Source organism: Lepidothrix coronata, unplaced genomic scaffold (genome assembly GCF_001604755.1).
Source record: "Lepidothrix coronata isolate B3197 unplaced genomic scaffold, Lepidothrix_coronata-1.0 Scaffold146, whole genome shotgun sequence".
Classification (NCBI taxonomy): Eukaryota; Metazoa; Chordata; class Aves; order Passeriformes; family Pipridae; genus Lepidothrix; species Lepidothrix coronata.
Window position 1 is genome coordinate 140,463 of NW_016690326.1, and position 26,659 is coordinate 167,121.

General features: G+C 43.3%; 1 protein-coding gene across 4 annotated transcripts in view; it reads left to right on the top strand.

The window, feature by feature from the left end:
• Positions 1-3,389: 3,389 nt before the first annotated feature.
• SGCD (sarcoglycan delta) overlaps positions 3,390-26,659 on the top strand; it is a 327,884-nt gene continuing 304,614 nt past the window's right edge. The window contains exons 1-2 of one of the 4 annotated variants that reach the window (XM_017828150.1): positions 8,885-8,902; positions 23,397-23,446. The gene's annotated coding sequence lies outside the window, so the exon portion shown is untranslated. Of the gene's footprint in view, positions 3,425-8,831; positions 8,903-10,759; positions 10,884-23,396; positions 23,447-26,659 lie in introns of those variants that run through there. The other 3 variants (XM_017828149.1, XM_017828147.1, XM_017828151.1) reach the window with 3 other exon arrangements.

A 26,659-nucleotide genomic window follows, 5' to 3' on the forward strand; every position in this document is an offset into this window, starting at 1 on the left:
CATTTGTTCCTGCAGCTGCACCATCTGGGCAGGAGAGTGACGGGGCTGCCCGGGACTGCTCTGCCCAAGCGGCCCCAGAGGCTGGGGCAGGATTCCTCAGGTGCTGGAATTGCTCCACTGCCATCAACACGGTTTGTGCTGAACTAATCTCGAGGCTGCTTTGGGCGGCTCCAGCGCAGCCGGGGCTCAGCTCTCTGCTCAAAAGTATCAGCAGCGACAGGCAATGGTTTGATAGAAGGAAGAGATTTATGGTGCAAACCTGATTCCAGCATCAAGCTTTAAAGATTTAGAGGAAAAAGGAACAACTACAGCTATGAAATATGTCAAGGAGTGTTTCCTATCAGGAAGCAGTGAATGAACTCACCACAGCTTGGCCCAGCTGTGTCTGTATCTACCCATGTTGCAGGGCTCTGTCTCCAATATTAAAGCTGACCTTGTGCTGAGCCTCTGCACAGGAGTGAATGTCTCTCTGCTCTTTAGCTGCTACCCACCCCGAACATAATTCTCTTTGTCAAAAAATCCTCATATGGATACAAATTATGCAGTGCTCTCATTCCCAAAGCCCTGCCAGGTGGGAATTGCCACCTTCTCTCCCTGCCCCCATCCGGACCGAGCAAAGTTTTGGTTTAGATTGTCCCAGCTCCAGACTCAGCATAGGGGATTCATTATAGACTTCCCTTCATACCATTTTTGTAATGACTTACCCGTTTCTTGCAACTAAACCTCAAATGAATTCAGATCTCATGTAGCTGTCGGTGACCTCAGGGACCTTGGTTACTGCAATCACAGGCAGCAGTCCCAACATGTTCCAAGGCCAGTGCCTCTAAGCAGGGAGGAAGGAGTGGTGCAGGGGAGCCTTTAAATTCCAAGGCGAAACTATAATGAGCTGTAATCATACCCAGAGTAACTTCCCTACTATAATTCTCAGCAGGAAAACAATTACATTGCAGCAGTATAACCAGACAGACATGTTGTAAATACAAAACATCCTTTGGAAATACATGCTCCATATTCTAAATACATTTAGAATTAAGGCAAACAATTCTTTTCTAATTGGGATTCAAGGCAGACATGCCGAGGGGCTTTGGGTTTGTTTTTTTTTTTTTCCCCTTATGCTTCTACTTTTTTGTTTAGCAGACATTTAAAGGCACTGTGTTAGTTGATATGTGGACGGCACACTCAGGCTGCCATCAGAGAAATGGCAGGGGAGAACTGACCCCCACGCTCGGTCCGTAACACACAAGTGGTTACTTCTGTCCTTCTGAGATGAAGGCAGGGGTGAAGAGGGGGTCTGGTTGGGTTTTGGCACCAGAGAGGACAGCAGGACTGCTGAAGCACAAAGCCAGACGAGATGCAGCAGCTCTGCTGAGCTCGAAGGCTCCAGCTGGTTCAATACCCTCAGCATGCACTGGTCACTAGGGGAGGATAGAGGATCACAGAGCCTGTGGGTCACAGACACACTCCTCATGACAACTGGAAATGCTGCAAGACCTGTCTGCCTGAGATCCTGCTGCTTCTGCTACAGCAGAACTGGGAGAAGCAGCTGGATATAGAAAGGAAAGGCTTGCTTTCTTTGTGCCTTATTTGGTGGAGAACACCCCGTGTTGATACTGGGGCATGTTGTCTTACCCCAAACATTCAGGATTTGATTGATGGTCATTTTAAGTGGTAAGATGTTGATCTGCCAGAGCTTATTTTAAATTACTTGGCTTGAAATATGCTTCTGAACTCTGTGCAGAGAGCCTAAGACATATGTAAATGTAATTTTTTAGGATCTTCATTCATCTTTTGAGGGGTTTTAGGCAGCATATGTCCCTACACTGCTCAAAGAAGTAAAATTTGGCCAATTGCTGCTCCCTTGTCCAGTCCCTCTTGGAGAAGGGTAACTAGATAGGCTGGGAGAGCTTCTCAGTTTCTACTATCCCTCATCCAGTTCAACAGGAGAAGAAGATGGGGTGGGGGGAAGCAAGGCTCTAAAGAAATATATTTGAAAATCTACATAGTTCTCTGGGAACAGAGACACTTTCTTCATATATATTTTAAAATCACTCTCCTGTGGTACATTCAAAATGATGGTTTTATAAACCTACAGGAAGTTTTCCATTATCCATTGAATACTTCAGATATTTTCCTATTAGAGGAAGATAAAAGTTTATGTTCTATATCAGTCAAGGTATGGCTTCATGTGTTGCAACGCCCAATGACTTATTCTGGAAGTGACAAAGTTACTGTGAGATGTTCTAGCACCTCTTAAGTGTCCATCCTACTTCCACTGGTGTTAGTGGACATTTTACCACGGTCTGTAATAAGAAGGACTATATTGTAGAATTTAGGGACAGTAGGGTGAGTTAAGGTTAAGAATAGTGAGTGCCAATATCCACCATGAATGGAAGTATTTCCTGAGGCAGAAGATCAGGACAATGCCTTTCTGCAAAGACAGAAATAACCAAAATTTCACATTTTGAAAAAGAATAATAATAAAGGAGAGAGAGAGAGGGGGAAAGGAATAAAAGAGAGATCTTCCAGGGATCACAAAGCCAAACCTGCCAGCGCTTTATTGCAGCTCTCAAAAGTTTAGAAGTGAAGCCTATAACGATGAAATGCATGGCTTGAGGGCCAAAGCTAAATCAGGCTCCCAGCACAGAGCAAGGGCTGCTCTATAGATATGTTTGTCACTGCAAGTAAGGGCTGTGAAGCAAACAAAAGGGAACAGCTGATGTTTAACAGCCACTCTACAGCCACAAAGCTACCTCTGTCTCATATCTGGAAGCTTGTATGGGGAGCACATTATAGGTTTCTCTGTGCTAGCAGGTTGTAAACCTGTTTCCCTTACATATGCCCATTTTCCATGCTTGTTCTTTCTTACTGTGAGTGAGTAGGGAAGACAGGTTCAGGGTGGAGCTTTAGATTTGTAGTCCTTAAATTTCCATTCAAGTTTTCAGTGAAAACACTAGTTTGCATGTACCAGAGCAGGAGCTTCTAAGAGCACAAACACTTTGTGCATATGCAGAAGTGCAGATATATGTACACACACAGGTACACACACCAAAAATATAAACAAGAATAATTCTGCTAGGCATTCATAGAGCTTCTGGTCTGAAGAGAACATGAATTTCCCTATGTATTTGTCTTCTTTCTGGTGTTTTCATTACAATGATTTGATTTGCTTAGAGCAACAAACACCACATGGGGTAGGCAGGGAAATAAGCAATTGTCTTTACATTTCGCCTATATATATACCATTAGCTTCACACAAAATATGACTCACCAGCAGCAGGTGTCCTGCTGTTATGTTAGGCAGATTAGTAATGATAGGGAGGGGGCTGCTCTCCCTATATGGCATCCCCGAGGGAAGTTAAAAATAGCTCAGACTTACAGCAAAGTAAAAGTATTTGTGGGCTTTGAACGAAGTCTGCTTCTGAAGGTAAGAATCAGAACTGGTCTGTTTAATCTGCCATTCCTTCCTTTTTTCTTTCTTCTTTTTTTTTTTTTTTTCCTTGGCAGCTGATTGGCAAATGTTATCTGGCACAAGGCTGGGAGTTTGGAATTACGAACAGTCATCTTCCGTGTTTTGTGGAAACAGGGTGGGGATTGACCAATTAAAGGAAATCAGTGTAACAGCATTCGCAGTTCAGGCAGAAACAAGAGAGTAATGTGTCTTTTTCTTTCGCCTCCCTTTTTTTCTCTCTCTCGGCTGTTAGAGAATCTGAATGGCATATGAGCAATCGCAGCATGTGACTGCTCCGAGTAGCAGGCAAGATATTGCTGGTAGTTACTTCCACCGTGAAACAAGTCCAGTAAGCAAAGTTGTCTGTAAAGTTATTGTAGCAGCAGAATATGAGAAGAGAGGAACTATTTGTATTTCTGAGGTATGTGCAAATCAGGGTGCTACGTGCGCTCCATGGAGGTGTGGCTTTTCATCCTTGCTGCTAAATGCCCATGTATCTATATACTCAGACACACCAATGGGCAGACCACTGCTAAAAGGAAAATATTGTTTTTCAGGGGAAAACTGTGGAGGATAATTGTATGTGTATGATTTTTGTGTGTGCACATCTGCGTGCATCCACATCTGCACCGATGCAGGGAGATCCCGAGCAAAGCCCCACAAGCTTTGCATTGAGCCACCACCTCCATGGCTTTGTGCAGGACAGAAATGGAGTTGTAAGGGCTGAGTTGCACTGCTGAAAAATGACATACAAGGGCTGCTCGTTACACCACAATAACCTCACGGGCCATGATGGATTTCCCCTGACTTTTTCGAGTGGCATCACCAATACTGACAATGAGCAACTTTGGTGTTGTGGAAACCAGACAAAAATCCGACAGCCCCGCGCAGGGAGTCCCCGAGAACAGCAGTGTGTGTCACACACCTGTGTGAGCACGTGTAGGCATCTTCACCAAGACCTGCCATCCCCTGACTCCGAGCCCCAGTGGATAAGGACTTTCTGTGTGTGCCTCCTTCTCCGCCCTCAGTTAGTGCTGGTTTTGGCAAATGAGTTTGAGAGGGGTGAGCGTGCCCAGGGGTCTGGCTGTGGTGTGGGGAGGAGGTGTCATGATTTTGATCACTGTGGGTGTCTGTCTGCCTGAGCTCCTGCAGTAGGTGTTGGAGCCCATCAGCAGCATGCCTGGGATACTTGGGCTGTTCCTTGAGTTAGTATCAATTCCTGGCTGGGCCAGTAACTCCCTTGGCTGGTACAGGGGAGATGGCAGAAGCAATCTAATTTTAGCTCCCTGATGTTGGGCCAGCTTCTACTAAAATCAGCATCAACGGCAAAACCAACATTAATTTGAGTGGGAAAAGGATTGAACCCAAATTAATATATGCTGGCCTTTGTAATTATCTTTATTGGCTGATAGGGAAGGAAGACCTTATTCACTCAATGCATTTCTGTGGCTGCCTGGCTGTGCTCCAGTGATGCACCAGCCTGTGAGCAGACGGGTTGGGAGAGTGGGACAGGAGTGCTGTATCCCTGCATGAGGGGTTATAATTCACTGTCATCCCCAAATGATTAAATCCTGCTTATTTTAAACGAGCAGGTAATGGAGCAACACCCACAAATATGGTGGGTAGGATTTAGCTCCAGGTGCTTGTTGAAAAACTTCTATTGAGTCCAAAGTTCAAAATCCTGGTCCCTGTGAATGGCCACAGAGGAGAGCATGTAAGGTTTAGTAAGCATTAAACATTGTGTTTTTATACTGGTCAGAAGAGTGAAAATTGAAGAAAACAGCTGGGAAACACAAGAGGACAGGTCAGCTCTGCTAAGTGCTAGAGATGGACATAGACTAAAGAGAAATCCTATTTGGCAGCACAGAGAATCTGCTGGGCTTGCAGTCTGAAACCTGCTCCACAATAATGGTTTCCTTCTCCAGTAAACCAGTGTATTGATTAGGATAAGCAGAAAGGATCAGTCTTGATGGAGATCTTCAGGGTGTTTTACTACACTGCTTAGTTCAAATGGCCACAGTTGATATTCATGTGTTTTTCTCTCCTGAGCTAACTGGATATGACAGCAGAGAATGTCATTTAGGGCTTTTTTTCTCTTTCTGAAAATGAATTGCTACACGAGATTTCATTTGCTTACACGTATTTATGGGGGGTCCCAAAAATCTCATTTCCATTGTGCCAGCTCCTGTTTAGCACAGACTTAATTTTGCAACTTTTAAATAAATTCTCTTGACAAAATAATATTATGGAATATTGAAACGAAGCAGACATTTCAATAGGAGCACGCTGAGAGCATTGTTCCTAAGTGCACACACCAGCGTTATCTTGGTGATAGCCCAATGACCAGTTAAAACAAGGTAGGCCCAAGATGCCATAGAAATGTACTGTTGGTTCTGACCCTTTCATGGGCTATCCAGTGCCCTTGGGTCTCCCTATTTGCTATGAGAGGGTGTACAACTGATTTGCTATCAAGAGGTCATTCTAGCTTGTTTATTCCTCTCAATAATAATTAATTACAAGGACATTGAGATGCAAACGATGCCAGGCAAGCTCACGGAAAGGAGGCCACCACGGTGGGTGCTGTCAGTAATCTTCCTGCAAAGACCATAGCATCTTTGGGCTGGTCTTCTTTTGCTGGCCATCTGCTTTGCATTCCCTGGTGGTACTTCAGTTTGGATCTCCGGTTTGTTTGTCATTTCAGTCTCCCACTTTATTATTTCCAGAGCCAAGTGAACCGCTGCCAAAGCCAATGCAATGAGATTGCATTGAGAGCTTTGCAACATGGTATACTTTTCTTTTTATCTTGAAGCCTCAGCTCCTGGAATTAGTTGATTACGTTAGAATCCCAGCATTCATTAAAAAAAAAAAAAAAGAAAGTGGATCTCTGCTCCTCCAAAACTGAGGAAAAAGCTTGAGAAAAAAGGATCTCTGAAGACTTAGTAATCACAGGCCAAATAAAAGAGGCTTTTCCCCCCCACCCACCCTTGACATCAGACTATTTTACAGACAATCATCCTATTTCTGAATCTCTCACTCCCAGTTTTTTGAGTTCTGGGTGCTGGCAAACCTGAGAAGCAGCTGTTCCTTTCTAAAAGCAGGGAAAATAAGTAGAGTAATCTCTAACAGGAACAGTTATTTTAGCTTTGCTAGTGCTGCCTTTTCCTCTGCCCCTTCAGCCCGCTCCTGCCAGTGGGTCAGCACAGCACCGGGAACCCATTGCAGCAGCTCAAAGGACCACTCACCTCCCAGTAAGTCCCAGTGAGGAATGGGAGGAAAAGACTTTGTGTTAACCAGGACTGTGATTCCCTTGAGGTCAGGAGTAGCAGCAGCTGCTGCTGTCACTGACCCCATAACTTAAAATAATCTTAGCTATGGCTGTCCGTGGCACATCTGAAATGTGATTAGGGCTTGCCCAGTTCTGGGGTACAGACTGTCACTCTTTCCTCAGCTTGGGGATATATTTGGGATGCAACTACTAGAGCTGGGAAGGGTCCATCATTTATATTTCTGTTTGCTAGTGTGCTATTTTCCTACTTTTATTTTTCAATGGGAAAAGAGAGGACACTTCAGACTGATTTTGACAAATATGTTTGTTGGTCTGGATTTTTCATCACTCTGGGCCAGGGCCTCAGGGAAACATATTTGCTTTTATTGCTTTTTTCCGGTAACTAAATGGAATTAGCATTCCCTGCCATTGCTGGCCAACTGGATCCTGAGCACAGTGCAAATCAGTGCAAACGAAGGACAACAACACTTATTGAAGTAATGAAAAAAAAGAAGTACTAAAAATTAAAAGAATAACAGAAAAGAAAATGAAGAGCCTTAGGTCAAATTTCTTGCTGGACTAACTTGATAAAAGTTACGGTGCTTGATACTTCCCAGTTTTGCTGATGTGCTTTTCTTTTGCCCTGACAGTTTTCTTCACTATTTTGCATATAACCTACAGGAGGTAGAAGGAGGGCATGTGTAGAGGCACCAGTGTAGGGTTATATGGTGCATCCCCTGTCCTTTAGTTGGGAATTGATTTTACAGACCTCTGATGAACCAAACCTGACACTTCATTGGAACTTAAAGGGCAAAGTGAAGGTCCGGGGCTCATAGAAGGGAGGGCAGAACAGCAAGTGGGCATGTGATGGACAAATTCTCCATGAACACAAGTATAACCTGACCTGGTACACCAGCAGTCAGTAGCTACTGAGCTTATTGCAAACAAAATTTTCTACGTTGATTCTTAGCTCCAAAATAAAACGTGGAAAGAAAGCATTCATTGCCATCTGCTAAAATCAAAGCATTTGCATATAGTTGCAAAACAACCAACTTTTTAAAGTAGAAAAACCCATTTCCACTGATCTCCTCTCCAACACATGGAACTCAAAGGGAAAATCACCTGTATTACTTCTGGAGCCTTTGTCCCACACTGGGCAGCTGAGTGCCTGCTGGGCACAGTCTCCTTTGCTAAAAGGCTTTGGCAGGGAGAGGGATGGGGAAAAGCAGAAATAAAAAAGAAAAAAAATTAAGAAAAGAAAAAATGGAGAAAGAATTGTCCAGTGCTGGGCAACAAAGCTGATGAGCGATCTGCAGCACAAGTCTTATGAGGAGGAGCTGAGGGAGCTGGGGGTGTTCGGCCTGGAGAAAAGGGGGCTCAGGGGAGACATTGTTGCTTTCCACAACTACATGAAAGGAGGTTGTAGACAGGTGGGGGTTGGCGTCTGCTCAAATAAAAAGCGACAAGAGGAAACAGCCTGAGTTGCACCAGGGGAGGTTTAGATTGGATATTAGGAAAAAATTCTTCACGGAAAGGGTTGTCAAGCAGTGGAACAGGCTGCCCAGGGAAGTGGTGGGGTCACCATCCCTGGTGTGATGTGCAGATGTGGTACTTAGGGACATGGTTTAGTGGAGGGCTTGGTGGTGCTGGCTTAAGAGTTGGATTTGATGTTCTTGATTTTAAAGCCTTTTCCAACAGGAGTGGTTCTGTGATTCTATGAGATGTGGAGGAGGAAGGGGAGCAGGAAAAAAGGGCATGGGAAAGCGGGAGGAAACGGCGAGAAGGGGAAAAACGAGGAAAGGGGAGAACAGTTGGGTGAAAAGGGCGAAAAAGAAGAAAAGTGGGGTGAAAGAGAAAAGGAATAAAAGGGAGGGAAAAGAATAAAAGGGGAGGGGGAAAGAGAGGAGGGAATTAAAAAAAAAAAAAAGACAGACATCAGAGGAGGCAGCGGCGGTGCCGGTGGCGGTGGGTGCGGCCGGGGCGGGCAGAGCCGGGAGCGGACCCGCCCCCGGCCGCCCCCCCCGCGGGGCCGGGGCGCCGCGGCCGCGTGTCGGAGGCGGCGCGGCTCTGCGCCGCGGCGAGAGGCAGCGCCGCGCCCCCGCTGCCGGAGGAGCCGCTCCGCCGCCGGCCCCGCGCTCCCGCCGGCATGATCTCCTGAGGGACCGAGCCTGCCCGCGACCCCCGCCCCGGTGAGTGCCGAGGGGGTGCCCGGGCGGCGCTGCCCCAGCCCCGCGCTCGGACTTGGCGGAGTTTCGGCGCCTGGCCAGCGCTGCCCTTCGCGGGGAGCCGCGGCCCTTCGGGTGCTCCGCGGGTCGCGGTCGCGGTGCCCCCCCGCGCATCCCTGCCTCGCATCGCTCCTTCGCATCCCTCCCTCCGTATTCGTATTCCCAGAGGGAAAAGTGGCTCCTGGCAGCGGGCGGGCGCTGCCCGGCCCTCCGGAAGGCTCGGCCGAGGTTTGCGGGGGATGCTCTGTGTCTGCGGGGGGCGAGGCTCCCGCGGGGAAGGGACTCCTGGAAGTGACCCGCTGGGATGAGGCTGCGGGGGTGCGCGGCTGGATGGAGCTGCCGGGCTGAATGTTAACCGCGCGCGTGCTGGGGGGGCTGCGGAGAGGGGCTTCGGCACCTGGGAGCAGCAGGTGAAAACGGGTACAAATCAGGCTGAATCAGGAAAAAAGCTGTGGGAGCCGCGGGGAATGCGACGGGTACCACCAGGGGCAGCGGTCGCGGCTGCTCTGGTGCCGGGGGAGGCTGCCCCGACCCCGGGCTGTCCCGTCGAGCCGCTGCCGGGGGTCGGTGCCACGGGCGGGTCTCGGACCGGCCGGGCTGAGCCCGACTGCAGAGCGGGGCTGGTGCGTGGCACTGGGAGCTCCGCAAGATGCGAACTTGGGGGTATGAGGTGCTGCTTACAGGTGAGACTAAAGCTCGAGTGTTTCCTGCGTTGTTGTTTTGTCCCTATGGGGAAAATGTATCCAGTAGCAAAAAGTTTCTAAGTAACGGATTTTCAATGAGAAGCTCCTTTCCCTGAGTATTACAGAATTTCATAGGCTTGTTGGTTTTGTTGACAATGCACTTCGTTTTCTGGTGGTCTTCTTGAGGAGTAGCTACTACTGCAGAAGATGCCTTTTGGTTTTCAGTGTTAAGAACGTTCGTTGAAGTGTCTTTGCTTTAGCATTTGCAAATTTCAGATATAATATGTAAAAGGCGAATAAAAAGTCAGCTATAAATATATATCAGAATATGAAAGGGTATAAAACCCATGGAGCCAAGTGCTTCCTGTTAAGTCAACTTTTAAAACAGCTTCTCCCTATACAGCAATTCACATTTTTCAAGGGGAGAAAGGATGGGTGAAATTGAATTGCTCAAATTAAGTCAAAATGAATTGCTTAATATTCAGAGGAGTTGATAAATGAACCATTAAATCAACACTTGCATAGTGTCTCATTGAAAAGAAAAATTAACAACTCTCCATTGTGTGCTGGGCAGAATAGGTCAGCCAGTGACGTTGCTACATCAGTGTGCTGAACTGAGTCCTCCTCCTGCTAACAGATGTATTTGCTCAGTGACATTACACAGGCATGGGAACAAGCTCTTGTGCCCTCTGTGATGAGTAGCAGCATCTGCTCTAAATGACCATAATCATCCCAGCTTCATCTCGAAGGAGAGAAGTCTTGGTTGTGTTTCATTTGGCAGAAATTAACATAATTTTGTTGACTTCTCACGTTGATGTATATCTGTTGAGAATTCACTCTTGTATTTCAAAATATGTTTTTGTTTTCTTCCTCCCCTGAGGAAGAGCTATATATTTGAATGCCAGTTTGAGGAAGAAATTATACTGATAAATGGAAAAGTAAGAGTCATCATTTTGAAACAAGGCAGAAAAGATTCCTTGTAGTAGAAGCTCTTTTCAGAGCATCACTTCTGAGCAATGCAGTGTGAGCTTGGCTTCCAAACCCTTTGATTAGCATAGGTACAACTGTTGCAATATTCTCGATGCCCCTGAAAAACTACCTATGTTTTTGCTCCTTGAAGTCCTTGAAATTCTTGTGTTGGAATGCACTGAGGATGTTGACTCCATCCTTATCATGCCTTCTGGAAACTTCTGACACTTTGTTTGAAGAGTTGTGGATCATATGCCCCTGGTGTTTTTCAGCTGCACCTCTTTGCTTTGCAGGTAACTTAGAATAGCTAATTTTGCTTAAAGCTTTTAAAACTGAGGACTTGACAGCTCTTTTGTTTTGTGCATGCAAACTGAGTACTACAAAGGGGAAATTATGAAGATTTTGATTTTTAATGCTCCGAGAAACAGATTATCCAGGCTCCAGCTGAACGTGGGGTTGTAAATCGACTTACAGCTTGAGAAAGCTCCCTGCCTACATGTCATTTGGCCAAGAGAGAGAGCCTGTGTGCAAATCTTCAGACAAGCAGGGCCATTTATTCAGGTGTTTATAATTATATAGAAGTGTGTTACGTAATGTGGTCTGTAGCTCTTTATTTCAGGTGACGTGTGTGGACCCACCACACTTGCACAGATCCTTTAGGTGATGGATTAGAAGGTGGGTGCAGTAGAAGTTGCTTGAAGGCATAGGGAGCTTTATATCATCTGTAATGAAGCAGATGGACAAGTAGGTGTGTTTTGCTCATGGGAGAGGAGGTTCTGGATCTGGAAATACCTTTACTTAGTACCTGATGGTGGTGTGGAACATTTTTTGGATGCTTTGCTATTCTTAAAGGCCAGAGTAGCTGCAGGTACTTTTGTGTGCCAGCAATGTCTGGTTTTAGTAGTTTTTATTGCTTCCAATAGCCCTGAAGAATAAAAGAAGTAAAAAAGTTTTTCTGAAAACCTACTGTGCCTTGTAAGGTTATCCTGCTGCTTCTGTTTCCTTGCTTGCTATTTTTCTCTGAAATCATAATGCATTTCTTTAGTTCTTTTGATAAAGACCTGAACTCAAGCTTGCTGGGAAGTGGTCACTTTATGCTGAGAAAGTGCTGGCATCTTATTGACTTATTTTGGGAATACTGGAGGAAAATACACAAGATTCACTTGCATTGATTAAATCCTCCAGGGCAATCTTCTAACACTGCAGTTCTCTAGGTGAAAAATTAACTTTCTTCATTGTCTACTCCTGCTTTTATTTAATTTGTGTGAATCCCAGGCTCTGTTACCAGTTTACATCGAGTCCCTTAGGTGTGCTTGAAGTGGAAAGTATCTCAGCTTAAAAGCTCATGCACACTATCACTCTCTTGAGTCCATTTGTCTCTGGCCACCAGCAGACGCCTTGATCCTGTCAGCCCAAAACAGTAACAGAGGCAGGATTTGCACCAGCCCACAGTTCCTCACCTTTGAAATGTTTCCTGGGTGGTTGTAAAAAAAATTATTGACAGCTACCTTGGTGCTTTTCTAGAAGTTTTGGCAAGGTAGCACTTTAGGTGCAGCTTAATGAAAATGTTTGGATTTTTGGATGTGGAGTGAAAGCATAGGAGCTTTCTGCATGTCATCTGCAGCTTTTCTTAGCACAGTGTACAGCTAACATCTTGTCTCTCACTGATTTTAATAACAGACTTCTGCTGAATATATCTGAAGTTGTTTTAAAACATATTAACTTTTCTGGGGGCAGTAGGTTACTAAACACAGTAAAGAACTTTGCAATGTCTGTTTATATAACCTTGAAAAATCTTAGGTTTTAGCTACATTTTATGTTTTCCCGCTCCTCAGGTTTAAAATGGATCCTATGGGAAGGCTGGTATTTTTTCCAGTTTGGGGCTAGATATTTAAAAGAAAGCTTTCCCCTGCCCACTGATCAGGGGCTGGTATGAGTAGCATATCTGTGCATTTTCCTTGTGAATTCTGTGCTTTCTTCCCCTCTGCCTCAATCAGCTGTGCTCAATAACAAGCCACTTCCAGGTGAGCTGTGTCTGACTTGTTTGGAAGCGGTTCAAAAGGATCCCACTGACATTACCAGGCAGTGGGTCACCCTTGAAATCCTGCCATTCTGGCGTCAAACCTTTTTTTTCTTTTCTTCGTGCCCACCTTGATTCCTGATGTATTTTTAGCTGCTGTTCTGTTGAATTTGAATAGAGCTAGTGAAAATGGATGTGGATTGGGTTGGTGGTTTGTTTTTTTTTTTTTTCCTTTGAGAAATAGGGGGTTTTATTTTTCACTAAAGATGGAGCCCTAGGGTGATTATCTGCTCCTCTGCTTAGCAAGAAAAGGTACTGGTTCCTCATGGAGGTGAAAACTTCGTAAAGTCTCAGCATCACCACTCAGTTCAACCACAGAATCTGATATGGACATTGGGGTTTTATTATTTTTATTATTTTAATTTAATTATGGTTTTAAAATTGAGCTGCTGCACAGGGAGCTCCCTGAATCTAATGCATTGTAGAGTGGTAAGCTGGTAGTATTGCATATACCTATTATTTCCCTTCTTTGTCCCAAGGAAACTGTAGGGTGTGTCAGGTTGGGTGCTGGAGAATTACTGTGAATGCAGAAGAGCAGTGCTGGATCAACATCCAGGATTATGTTGTCCACTGCTGGGATGAGCCAAGATTTGCTACGATCACCCCAGCAGATGAAGTGCTGGTGTAGTCTTTTTATCTGTTTCTTGTATGGAAGACATGTGAGCAGTTAGTCTCATTTCTTCTTTGCAAGTGTGGCAGCGAGAGCAAACCATCTAGCTAAGATCTTTTGTGCCTTCTCTGGAGGTGTCCCTGGTCTGTAGCTGAGGTACAGCTTTCCTCACCTCAGCAGGTCTTTGCACCAGCCTGCTCAGCCCTCAGCCTAGCCGTGGGGGTTGGCAGCTCCAGCCTGGCTCAGCGCAGTTTCTGTGGGTGAGGTGGGAGCGTGAGGCTGAGCATGTCCCCGTGCCTTTCTTCCTTTTCTCTGGTGTTAGCCTGAGAAATAAAGTTTGTTCCCGTGCAGTCCTGACACGACTGAAGAACCTCTTGCTTCAGGCAGCTCTGTTACTCTCTGTAGTGCTTGGATTGCTCAGCAGAGGGAGAACAGACCATAACGCAGAAGGCACCTAAAACCAGCCAGAGCCACATCTCTCTGACAGACAGCAGGGAGAAGAGTCCCGAAGCCTCCCTCTTTATGTGATTTTTTTTTTTTTTCTCTTTCCTTCTTGTTTTGACGCTCAGAGCTAAGCTGTGATTTTTCACCCCTTCACCAAAAGTAGCTGCCTCAATCTGTAGGTTAATGGACTATTTCAGATGGCAGAGTAGGTGATAGAAAAGATGAGTCCAAATCCAAGAAGCAGCATGCTTGAAAAATCTCATACATCCAAGCATTTCCTAAATATTCAGGAGCTTTCCTAAATATTTATGAAGAAATGTTGGAGTTGACCTTTAGTGACTGAAGCTTTACAACACATCCAAAGATAAACAAAACAAACCCCTTGAATTAGTTGCAATTCAAGCAGCAAGTAATGGCCATGACTCATTTCCAGGTCAGATCTTTAACTGTTGTAAATCAGCATAGCTCCATTACCTTCCCCAGTGCTGTGTCAGTTGTGCCACTGGCTGGAGGAATGGCCTGCTGTATTTTGGGGGGTAAAGTTTGAGCAGAAGATTGTCACTGAAGGCTTTTTTAATTTTTTTTTTTTTTTTTTTTGAGGATGGGACAGATATTTGTTTTAAAGAGGAAAACCTGTGCTCAGGCTAATAGGATAGCGTGGTTCAGTAGAGATTTGCTCCCCTGTAGCATACTGTGTGGAAATCCAGGAGAATTAGACATTTGTTTTTTTGTCAGAAATGTCGGTTTAATGTGATAAAGAAAACAGCTGTTAAAATGCTGCCAGATAAAAGCAAGATGATAAGTATGAACGGGGGAAAAAATGTAGGAAATTCCATTCAATTAAATTGAATTCAGCCTTGTGGAGACGTGGCTCCTTCCCCATCTGCCACCAGCCCAGCGGGTGACGTGGCTGGTTTCAGGGCTGTGTTTTCAGAGCAGGAGTATTAGTGCTCTTACACTCCTTAAATCAGTGAGGTGCTGTTTGCTGAGGGGTTTAGTAGGTAGATCAGATCAGGCTGTTTGCCCTGGTAGCACGAGGCAGCTGAAGTGGAGCGGGCTCCAAATTCTCCCCTGTGTGATCAGAGGTTGCGTCGTGACTCTGCATCGGGCAGTTCCCCAAGTAAACGTGTTCTTTTGAAGCATGAGCCAAGAGTCCGCAGAGGCTGATGATAGGGGTCTTAGCCCTCTTTTAAACAGGGAAATGTGCCCAATAGGCAAATGTGGGATGTGCTACTCAGAAAGCAAAAGGAGCATTGTTGAGAGTTGCCCATGAGCCAGGGGGGAGAATCAGTGACGGCTTTGCCATCATCTGCACTTTCCTGTAAACCAAATTCAAACCAAGGCCAGCTCCGAGTTTACTTTAAATGTCTTACCGTTCCTCAAACCAGCTATGAAGGCTCTGTGTTCCTTTCCTGTCAGAGACCAGTCTCTATCCTTGCTTCCAGCTAAGCTCTGCCAGGTCCTTCCCAGCTCACAGTCTGCCTGTACCGGCTGTGCTCTGCTCAGAGAGGCGGTAGGGGCGATCAGACCGAGCTGATGCTATTAACAGCACGAGAAACACCTCTCTCCTGAGGAGGGTTGTCTCTGCTGATAATGAGCTCTGTTTCACTTGGGACTGAACTGCTGCCTTAGGGATCACGGCGAAGCACAAATGAGGATGCAGCACTGGGCACTTCTACAGCCTCTCTTCTACATTGCAAACAGCTAATTAAATGAGAGCCTTTCTGAGCTGTTGGGCCGCTGCTAGACTGGCTTCGTAGAGAAGAATCTTGTGCAGTTTGTCTTGCTCCAGTAACTTCTTGAAGTCTTTCAAAACTGTGCATTGCAGTAACGCCCAGCTTTTATTCTGACTTTTAGGCAGTTGCAAGTGTGACATCTGAGAGTGGAGCTGGGGAGTGAAGCTTCAGCTGTGCTGAGAGTTGTTCATGTACAAAATGCATAGCCATGGTGTGGGCTATGAGAGCCTTTCTATGACTTAAAAAATAACCTGCAAATCTCTACTTGTATTTGAATTACAAAATCGTTTATGCAGAAAGCATAAACTTTTCTTGAGTGTCAGCATGGGCAGCCTCCCTCCTCTTGCAACCTATTTTATGGATATAAATGGGATGTAACTGGATTTTCTGCCTTGTTCTATCTGTCTGAAGGAGGATAAAATTCATTGTTACTGTCACGCTCAGGTAAAACAGTAAGACTGAGTTTTAGTGGTTTTACATTATCAAGTTCGCATATCAAGTTCCGACTCTAAAGTTTTATTTTTTAGTATACGCGACTTCTCAAAGAAATGAATCCAAAATAAACTTTAAAGCAAGGATTTACCTTATTTAACCTGACTATTTTTTATTTTGTTTCAGTGAGATCACAGAAGAATCAAAGCCCTTACAGAGAACAGCTCAGTTTTCTGCTTACATGTTGCTTCTGAAGAGCTGAGTTATTTTGCAGTTTTGTTCACAGAGCTTGCAGGAAATCATTAGCTGTATTACTGTGTCAGTATGGGCACTGGGAAATCCACTTTTATCTGTTCCTTCTTAGCAGTGTGCTGCAAAAGACTTGCCTTGTGTGTACTGAAACATGATTAATTTTGGGGGGGTAATGATGAAACTGCAGTGCTTTGATAGGTTGAGTATTTTACACTCTGCCAGAAATGGATACTTAAAAGGAGATATTAGATCTGAATGACATATTCAAGAGCAAGTTATAGGTTTGAGTTAGCTAATAGGGAAGAGGCCAGCCCTACTACCACTGGCATCAGTGAAAATACTGAGAGTGAAGTCAGGCATGCAGTAATTAATTACCTACAGATGATGGTTTTTGAAGTTGTGAATAAAAGATTTTATGTATTGTTTGAATTGTCTTAAAAGTAAATCTGTTAGATATTTTTCTTTTTTTTCACCCTGTTTTCTTTGTTCCTCTTCTTTCTATCTGACTTCAGCAGAAGAGCTCGTTGGCTGCTGAGCAACAGGCACTTCCACATTCCTCTGCTCAGGCTGGAGTATCTGACAGTTTGTGGCATGGGCCCTTGTGCAGGCTGATGTTATATGCTGTTACATGCTTTAATTTCACACTTTGAAAATAATCTTGAAGGTGGGCATTTTATTGGTTTAGATAAAAAAGCACCTACACACTAATTACTGAGTGTTACAGTAATGATGTTTTCTGGAAACAGGTACTTCTGAAAGAGCTTTGTGAAGCCAGAGGTGAATGATTTTAAGTATCACATTTAACAGTTGTCTTATTACTGACATGGAGGATATTATAGTTATTATAGCTGAATCAGAAATAGAAAAATGGTGCACTTAAACTCCATTGTTCTTATTTTCAACTACACTGTTGTGAAATGTCTTCACTGAAAAGTTGAGGGAGGATAGTGCCTGTGAGGCTGAGCTGGTATTTGTGGGAATAGTGAAGGGAAAAGCATGGCATAATGAAAACCACAGCCTATCTGAGAGAAGAACTGAACCTTTGGGAGTAACCACCTTTACTTTTCTCAGAGTGTTCTCTTTGTTACATTGGGGGGGAGCTGCATGTCATTTTGTCCCTCGTTCCCCCCAACAAATTGCAACATATTTCCAAAGCCAGAATACATAATGTTGTTAAACTAGTGTGTGTTACTCTTACTGTATCTTTACAGCTGAAGAGTCCATTATTTTGATGCCTACGTGGCACATCATGAATAGTTGCAGTGCTGGAGTGTATTGCCAGTAGTCTCTGCTCTGTCTTGAAGAATGAAGGTGTCTAACGTAGAAAATGAGAACTGGTTTGAAAATGAGTTGGAGATCGATCCTGGGGTGGCTCTAAAAACCTTGGCTGTGGCCCCTTATTTGACTACCATGAAACTGTGTGTGTTCAGTCAAATCTTTTGAAAAATAATACAGCACAGAAGTTTGTAAATAGCAGAAGGGTTTCTTACATGATTTTGTGAATTAATAGTTTCTGTGTGGGAGTGTTCTCAGCATCAGAATGTACAGTATGCCAGGACTTGCGTCATTCTATTGTATTTTGGTTTGTTCATAGAGAAGAAGAGGAATTAAGAGAGATTGGGGAGATTCAAGAAATCAAAAATGATTTCTCCAAATTTTACAACCTGGGCAGTTGGTAATTACTCACGAACATGATGGGAAAACCTATGGTGGGGATGGAAATTATGCTTTCAGAGAGTGACCCAAAAGATGAATGTGTTGCTGATGTAACAGAGTAGCTGCTTCAAGTGACTGGTTCATCCTTTCCTATTGTTTTGCCAGGAAAAGAAGATTTGGGTTTGCGGTGGGAAAAGGCTGTTTTATGATTAATGGCACAACCCCCCTTGGTCTTCATGTGCTTCTTGTGCTATGCAGGGGTGTTCTTACAGGGATCAAAATACTTCTTTTTTGGCCCTTCCATTTTCCTACACTTATGGGAGGCTTCTGATCTGCTTGAATTTGGCTTTTCATCCAGCCTGGACATGAATCTTTGAGCTACAACAGCATAAGTTGTTTAACAGACCCAGGATGCTCTAACCTAACCTGAACATATTATCTGGTATTTTAGATGTCTGTCTGTTCAGTGCTGTGCTTAGTACTCCCTATGTATACCCTTTATACACAGAAGTTGCTTTTTCCCCTCAGCTTGTAGAGGGAAAAAGGCAGCATGTGCAGCTTTTCAGATGAAAATAAAAAATTCAGTGTCCAGCTGAACTTAGACCTGTCCTTTTTGGAATGGGAGATGGCTCTGGAGGGTGTTTTTTCTTTTCTGACTTATGAAGCAATTTGAATCTATTCTACTCCATAATTTCAAGCCTTATATGATATTTCCCATTTGTTACCCTAATAAGACCAAAGGTAAAATTTTATAGCACATTGTGAGCCGAATGGTTAATGTCTTATTTAATATCTTTGCTTCCAGGGCAGATGGAAATGAGAAAAGTGTCTCTTGCAGATCTCAGCCCAATTAATACAATTTATCTAAACATGCTCTGGCTTATCCTGCTAACACTTCACAAGAAAGTAAAAATTGTCCTTACGGTGTCCTCTACCTCACAAGAAAGTAAGAACAGTGCAGGTGGTCAGACAAAAGGCTCACATAGCCCAGCATCCTGTTGGTGATATGTTTCAGACCTGGGTGGTTTGGTTCTTCAAGCTGTAGAGTCCCAGTGTATTCCTACTGATGCATTCTTGACATGTAAGGATTTTCACTGCTCAGAAATAATTTTGGTCTTCTGATCCATCTCAGTAGCATGTCTTTGTATGTTTTTCTTTTAAAGATAACCAGAAATAGATGCATTTTTAAAATGTCAGAAACTCATGATTTATCTGCATGGTATTTTATATTTCAGTCTTGATATGTTTCCCGAAAAGTTCTAAAATTATTTACTATTTTTTGGTTGCTGTTGAGCTGATGTTTCCAGAAAACTGCCTGTAGTGACTACATCTCTTTTCTGCATTGTAACAGGTAATTCGGAGCCTGTCAGTCTGTGTGGACAATCAAACTCCTTTATTTCAGTGCATTTATTAACATTTAGTTTATGCCATCATTTTGCTGTCCAGTCACAGTATCTTGAGACTCTTCTGTAGCTTTCATGTCGGTTGTAATTTTGCCTACTCTTAATTGTTCGGTTTTGTCAGTGTAGTTTAGCAGTTCATTACCCCCTTGCCCCCTTCTCAGACCGTTAATGGATATTTGGACCAGTACAGGTCTCAGCACAGATGCTGAGGTGATGTGTTAACAGCCTCCCATGGTTGTGACAAATTATTTTTTATTCTTTCCTTTACTTCAATTTTTTTTTTCCTAGTTGATGATCCATAAGATACATTTTCTTTCTATCCCCACAAAGTCTACCTTTTTTAAGGCTTTTCTTAAGATTCTTTGAGACTCTTTGCTGAAGGGTTTGGGAAAAGCCCTGTGTACTGCATCAGCCACCTGCATATCCCTGCAGACCATGTCACCTTATTCACACGCTCATTAACTCCTTCAGGGAAGTGTAACAGACTTGTTGTGCATTACTGCTCTTTGCAAAATATCTGACTCTTTCTGGGTGTATAATGCTCCCACTCATTCAATTCTTTATTATATTTTCTGTCAACTCTTTTTGTATTGAAGTTAAACTCAGTGGTCTGTATCTCTGAACATTTGGCTTTTTTATGAAATGTTCCAACTGTGGAAAGACAATGAAAGAAGTCAAATATGGTTTGCATAATATTTTGTGGGTATTATGGCGTTTTGGGGAGTTTTTTTGTCCCTCTCCTGACTGTAATGTTACAGCTTTGTTCAGAGTTGTGGGGTCAGAATCAGAAATCATGGAAATAATGCATCAGCATCACTGAGACGTCACCGTGGTGTTATCATGCAACTCTGCATGACACTGCTGAATTTCACCATGAAAATTTTCAAAGCGATGCCCTGGGGTTTACAAGATAGACTTTATCAATGGTAATAAGCTTTAATCTATTTATTGCAAGGAATGAATTGAACACTAGAACTAATGTTGACTGAAACCAAATGTTGTATTACAGTTTTAAGCCATTCTTGTACATACAATTATCAAGACATAGGGCTGTCTGCATGCCCAGAAAAGCAACTTTAATGTCACATTTTAAAGATTCCAGAAATAAATTTACAAGTTAGGAAGATGCTTTTGTTTTACTCTCTACATCTTTGTTCATTGCTCTCCAAAACTCTAACAGAATACCAGTACTGCAGGCTCCTGACGCCAGCATTTGTCACTAGCCTTGTGTTGTAACTCTGTTTTATGGAAAATTTAATGTTAGAAGCTTATCTATGTTCTCAGCAGGAGAATCTGAAATATATATATGAAGTCTTGTAATGAAAAGCAGTGGGAGAAAGCTACAGTCCTCATAAATATCCACCTTGGGAGGGGCTGGCAGTTCCCAATCCTTTTTGTTTTGCACTGTTGGTCTCTCCTGAAGCACCAGGTCATGGTGGGTACATGTACCTGTGACCTTATGTGCCAAGGCTAATAGAGCTATCAATGCTCTCCACTGTAGCAGCTGAAAGCATTTACTCACTAAATTGTCGTCTTGTTCACTGAAGGTTGGGGAAAAGTCTTGTCCAGGGGTTACAGGACTATTGGGTGTAGGTCAGCACAGTCTCCAAATTTTGTCTCATCAAGAATTTTCTCTCTGGTCCATGATGGTGACCTTGTAATTTAAAAAAGTCATTTATTGTAGAAGAATGTACTGTTCTCTTAAAGATGAAACCTGGGCTACCTGTTTTGGCGGTGAGCAGATTTTGAGACTCACGTAATAGCCTCAAAATCTCTTGATAAAATCAAAACAATCAATGGATGACTTGGACATAAAATTAAATGATAATTCCACCTAATTTTGTTGTTCTCCCTTCCATTGTATCTGGGATTTGCTGTGCCTCACTTGCAGTTAAAAGTGAAAGAGCTTTTATCATTCACAGAGCAGCTGCACTCTCAGTTCTGAGCCACCTTAGGGTGGTGGCACCTGAAAGAAATAAAATTTCCACAGTTCCAGTCACTTGGTCCCCAGAAGGCAGAGCCCTGAATGTGACAGTAGCTCGACATTTTCTTTGATGTTGCTCTTGGTGGCAGGAGTAGAGTTTCCAAATGCAAACTGTCTGTGCTGCTGCCCTTGTGCTGTGCCCCCAAAACTGACAGAGGTGCCTGTGGTCACGTTTTGGGTTAGCAGGGTTACTTGCCCAGTCAGTTCATGGTGCTCAAGCCTTGCTGATGCTGCAGTGACTTGGAAGGGTGACAGGTCCCAGAAGCATCAGCATCTCTTTGTGTGAAGAAACCATCCAGCTTTACTGGATCTGGCACATGGAAAAATTTAATGGGTAGAAATCACTGAACTCATTCTCATTGTTGCAATGGCTTGATTTACCTCTCTCTGTGTGTGTGTGTCCTTGCTTGTTCCAGGCTGCCCTTCCCAGCTGTTGGCAGGGTGGGGGAGTGCCCTGGTAGCTGCCTTGCCATGAAATGTGTGGGATGTGAGATGCTTCTCAAAGGTCCTGCATGAATATTCACTGTGTGCCAGGTGCTGGAAGGTGCCTTCGATCACATCTGATCTCGCTGGGTTTCACTGCACTTGTATAAATAAAAAATCGTTGCCTCAGGTTTTTTACACAGCAGGGCTGGTATTGGCAGTGGTGCCTTGTTAAAATGAAGGACTGTCTGTCTTATTACAGATAATGTGAGACCAACCTGCATTTTCTGGTTTTGACAATGTACTGTACCAGATAAAGTCCAGCGAGAGTTATGTGCAAGTTCAGTCACTTTAATACTTTTTTTCAAGAGCTGAAAGAGTTTTTAGTCGGGGACAGGTGAGAATTTGATATTTGCTGCTTTTAAGTTGTACAGTAATATAAGAGATGTTTCGAAGGATAGACATGCCAAAGACAGAAACGAGGAATTACGAAATCTGATTGTAAAAAACAATCATCAGTGTGATTTGCATCGATGATCTCTTTAAAGCAAGTTCTCTGGTTTTGTTTGCACGCATCCTTCAGCATGAGGTTTGCTTTGCCCATGTTTATGGCAAATATGTATTTTTGCCAGTGTTATTTTTAGAGGCTAAAATATCAAGTATATGAATATAAAGTGCTGCAGAGAGGACGTGTATACTGTGTGCTTATGGGTGGTTCAGAGTATCATGTACTTTACAGCACTTCTTAAAAAATGAGAGAACTCTTGAGACTGTTGTCACTACAGTTAAGCAAGAATTAAAAGCAATATTGGGTGTCTAAATCCCTGTAGCATTAATTAATTAACTGAAAATTAGGTGGCTAATAGCTGTAGACACATCCAAGTTTAGTTGTCTAATTTGGGGTCCTCAAGGCCACATACAGTCACCACAGCTATCACAGGGTGATTCAAAGCTCTGAATTTAGAGCCTGATTCTCTTCTCTTAACTATGTGAGGAATTGAGTTTCTCAACTTGATGTTTAAATTAGCTGCCTAGATTGAATCAATTCTTCACTTCTCTCTGCTTGCCTGTTGCATCTTTGAAAACAGTTTCCTGCTTCCTTCCTCTCATCTTTATTTTATTCTTTTTGAAAATTAGCTAGGATTAGTTTAGTGGTAATGGATATGGATAGTGGATTCAAGTGATGGAACCTAAGGAAACTGAAGATAGAAACACTTTCCTCTTTATTGAAAAATTGCATCTTGTTTCCATTTTGAGCCTTGGTGGATCTGGCTTTGATTTCCAAATGCTGGAACTTGGGTAGATGAGGGAGCCCCAAAGCAGGAGATGTACTTTCCACATGCAAGAATTAACTAGCTGTAATTAGGTTACTTTTTCACCTTTTCACTCATAAATTAAATATGCTTAATTCCTTTATTTTTTCAGGCATTTCATTCTGATTAATAACCAAGTATGGTAATACTATTAAGCTGTTCCAGCTGACTGTATTTTAGAAGTATTGTGCCAGTGCTGTGCACTAGTAGTGTACCTAGAAAATGTGGGAGAGATGGGGGAAGCTTTTGAGGTGGGGTCTGGCCCTCAGCACTCCCTATAGTGTCATGGTTTGAGAGAGGGGCTGGGGCTTGGTGGACATTCAGTATTGATTGTGCGTTGGAGAGAACTCCCCAATGCCATGAAGTCAGTGATTGCAAGAAGCCCCAAAAGGGAAAATGGAGCACTTCCCACAGGGTAAGCAGCTGGAGGGAGGGAGAGTATCATAGACCTTTTGTCTTTTTTGTCTTGTCAGTGGCATTGAGGCACTTCCCAGAGAGAATAAAGAAATGGGGAAAGATACAGGTTGGTTTCTTTTTTTTTACAGTCTTTTTTTGTCCATCCAAAAAGGCCAGAATTGTTTTTGCTGTGTACAACTGTGAGATTCAGTAATGATGTTGTTTTTAACTTGCCAGCTGGAGAGAACCAGAAGGGAGTAGCTTCTCTGCCCCAGCCCACCTCTGCAGCCTGGGGTCTCTTCCTGAGGCAGGAATACATTTCTGGTTATCTCATTCTCAATAAGAGCTGAGCTCTTCTTTTGTTTGCAAAGACAAGGGTTCCTTTTCTGTCACATTCATTTATTTTGAGTACAGACAGTGAAATCCCAATCTTCTTTTGTGTGTTGTTCAGACTGGATGACAGGGCCGTCATGTTCAGGGGAAGAATAAAGTAGAAGGCTCAGATAAAGCAGCTCTGGGTTCCTGTGCCTGAATTCCCCCCTGCACAGTGCTCTGTCCTCTGTGGTCAAGACACAGTGTGTAAGGAGGCAAAATCAAGATTCCTGAGCAGGCTGCAAATTGAACAAACCATTTCTTAGTTTCCTGCCTTTTTTTTTTCCTCCCCAAAGGATACAAAGGCATGGAACAAGCCATGCGAAAACTGATTTGCATTGCCATTAAAACCTGATAAAAACAGAAGTGAATGCTAATATGCAGCTTTTTAAGAGCGTATGACAGTATTGCCATCAGGATCACAGAAAGTAAAGGTCAGCACACAGAAAATATTTGGGTATCAAATCAGTGGAAGTTACACAGAAGATGACCGGTCCATCCTCTGGTTTACTTTCTGTGTGCATCCCAATTCCTGCAATTTCCAAGGGTTTATTTTAGCTGTTCACATGGTTTTTATTTTTTTTTTCCTTGCTTTTTTAAAACTGATTTAGACTAGAAATACTGTGCATTCCCTTCAAGTAGTGTTTGCTAAGAATGCCTAGTGTTTAGAGAAAAATAATGATCAATAACAGAAAATTGAATCCAAGACTTCTCTGTTTCTTTTTCTAATTAACCCTGAGAATTAGTTCCCTATATTACAGCTGTCTCAAACAGGATGAGTGAGGAGTACAGGTAGCTTTGGTACTAACAGGGCACAAGCAGCTTAGAACATGTTTTGATGGCTCTTTAGTATTTTGGATCAGTAATACATTTTTGGCAGCATCGAATGTGGGGAATGCATAATCTTTCCGAGCAACCAATTAAAATAATGACTTGGATGGCAAGTTCCTCTCCTTTTTCCTCCTGTGTATGGCTGTACCCTTCCTATCAAAGAAGTTGTATCTTAATTGGCAATCCCCCTGCATCTGCTCACTCTGTCACCCCCTACAGAGAGGCATAGTGCTTAATTAAAGAGGAGTTTGTGTTTGTTTATCTCTGGAATTTCACTGGTGTTTTTGTAGACGTTTCAAAGGCAGATGAGTTTATAGAGACTTAGCTAAGTAATTAATCCTGTAATATTATTACTTTAGAAAATGGAAAAAAAAAATCTAGGTTCGTGGGAGATGAGAAGAAGCCCCAAAGTTGCCAAACTTGTTATGTGTGTTGGAAAGGGATGTGTGATGAGATCCACCAGAGGAGCCAGTCTTCCTGGGAAGGCAATATGTCCACCATGAAAAGTGATGTTTTTGTTGCACCATTCCTCTAATGTGCTTTACCTCTGAAGGAGTGACTGCTCCTGGAAGCCACCAGAGAAATTTTAGTCTATGGCCACTCAAATGAGATTTTACATGGGGGAGTGTTTTATAATTGTGAAACAAACTGAAGCCAGCAACTCATTACTTCTAAGCCTATAGTTTTATAACTTAGTCTCAGGCCCTTTGGAGTTATGTGTCATCTTTAACTCTCTAAATTACTTGCAGAGGACCACATGCTTCTGTCATCAGAATTTTCATTATAATCATTCCTGAAGTGTGATGGGATCCCCTGAGACAGATGTGAAGTTCTTCACATGGCTTCAGATACCAGTGGTCTGGAAAATATTGCTTTTCATTGTAAGAGAAAATGAGTGAATGAGGTTCTTGGGAGCAGCATTTTCCCAATGCCATGGCTTTTTTGCTACCTCATATCCTTCTTCTTGTTCTGCCCAAATGAAAACACGTTGCCAGGGATCTGGCGGCTGGACTTTGGGAACTGCTTACAGCACAGTCATCCTGCCAGGCTCTTGCTAGGATTGCACTGACCTTGAGCTGGGAAAGCTGCTCTGTACCCATCTCTTCTCAGGCCAGTTTCTGCTGAGAGGTTCAGCTTCTGCCATGTGAGATGTTCTGTGGTTTCAGCTCCCCGTGAAGCTGAGGGACGGTTAGTATTCCACACCACTTGGATTTAGAAGATGCTTAAAATCAGATGATAAAATGTCTGATCATTGTGAGCTGGGTTTCTTCCCCCTCTTTTTATTCCCCATGCCATGCTTTAGCCGCAAGAGTGCTTAAAGCAGTTGGTTACTTGCCAAGGGAGAAATAAGGGCAAGTGTAAGCACAGTTGTGACTGGTAACAGTAGCACATATGTATTTCATAGACCCGTAAGGGACAATGTTGGAGTTTATCTTGCATGAAACAATGCTGACATCTCGTGATTGGAACCATGCTACATAGATGGATAAGGAGTAGTAGTGCATAACTGTGACTGCTGTGGCATTGTTTGAAATGTGTGCAAAGCTAGAAATTTCATTTGAATAGAAAGCTGCTGAGTATTTGGGATTGACTCCATGATGTTCTTTCACGTTGACTTGCTGGGCACTTGGCACAAAATAGTCTGGTTTAGTCCCTTCCAGGCTTTGGCAGTTCTGGACCATGTGCACAACATGCTCAAGGGCACAACAACAAAAAGAAGTAGTGAATTGAATTTATGCTGGTGGTATGGCCCAGCAATAAAGCTGCTGGATAGATTAGTTGGAGTTGTAGTACTTAATCTACCTCCACTGGCTCATTAAATATGATGAACCTAAGAAAGAAGGTTGCTCTCTCTTGCTTTCTCTTAAGTTCAGAGTGATCTGACTAAAGTGGTCCTGTGATGATCTCTCTGGCGTGTGGTTGGAGCAGGGATTGGAGCATGAAGTAGAAAGTACTTAGATATGATGTATTCTAAGCTGCATTTCTGCTCCCCTGAGCCAGAGAATTTAATTGCATGTCTAATGTAGTTAGTGCAGAGGCAAATCAGTCCCTTGCTTTGCTCACTTGGGTGAGGGAGGAGGAAGTCAGAAATTGAAACATGAATTGCCTGAAATTTTGGTGGTATTTTCTATTTCAG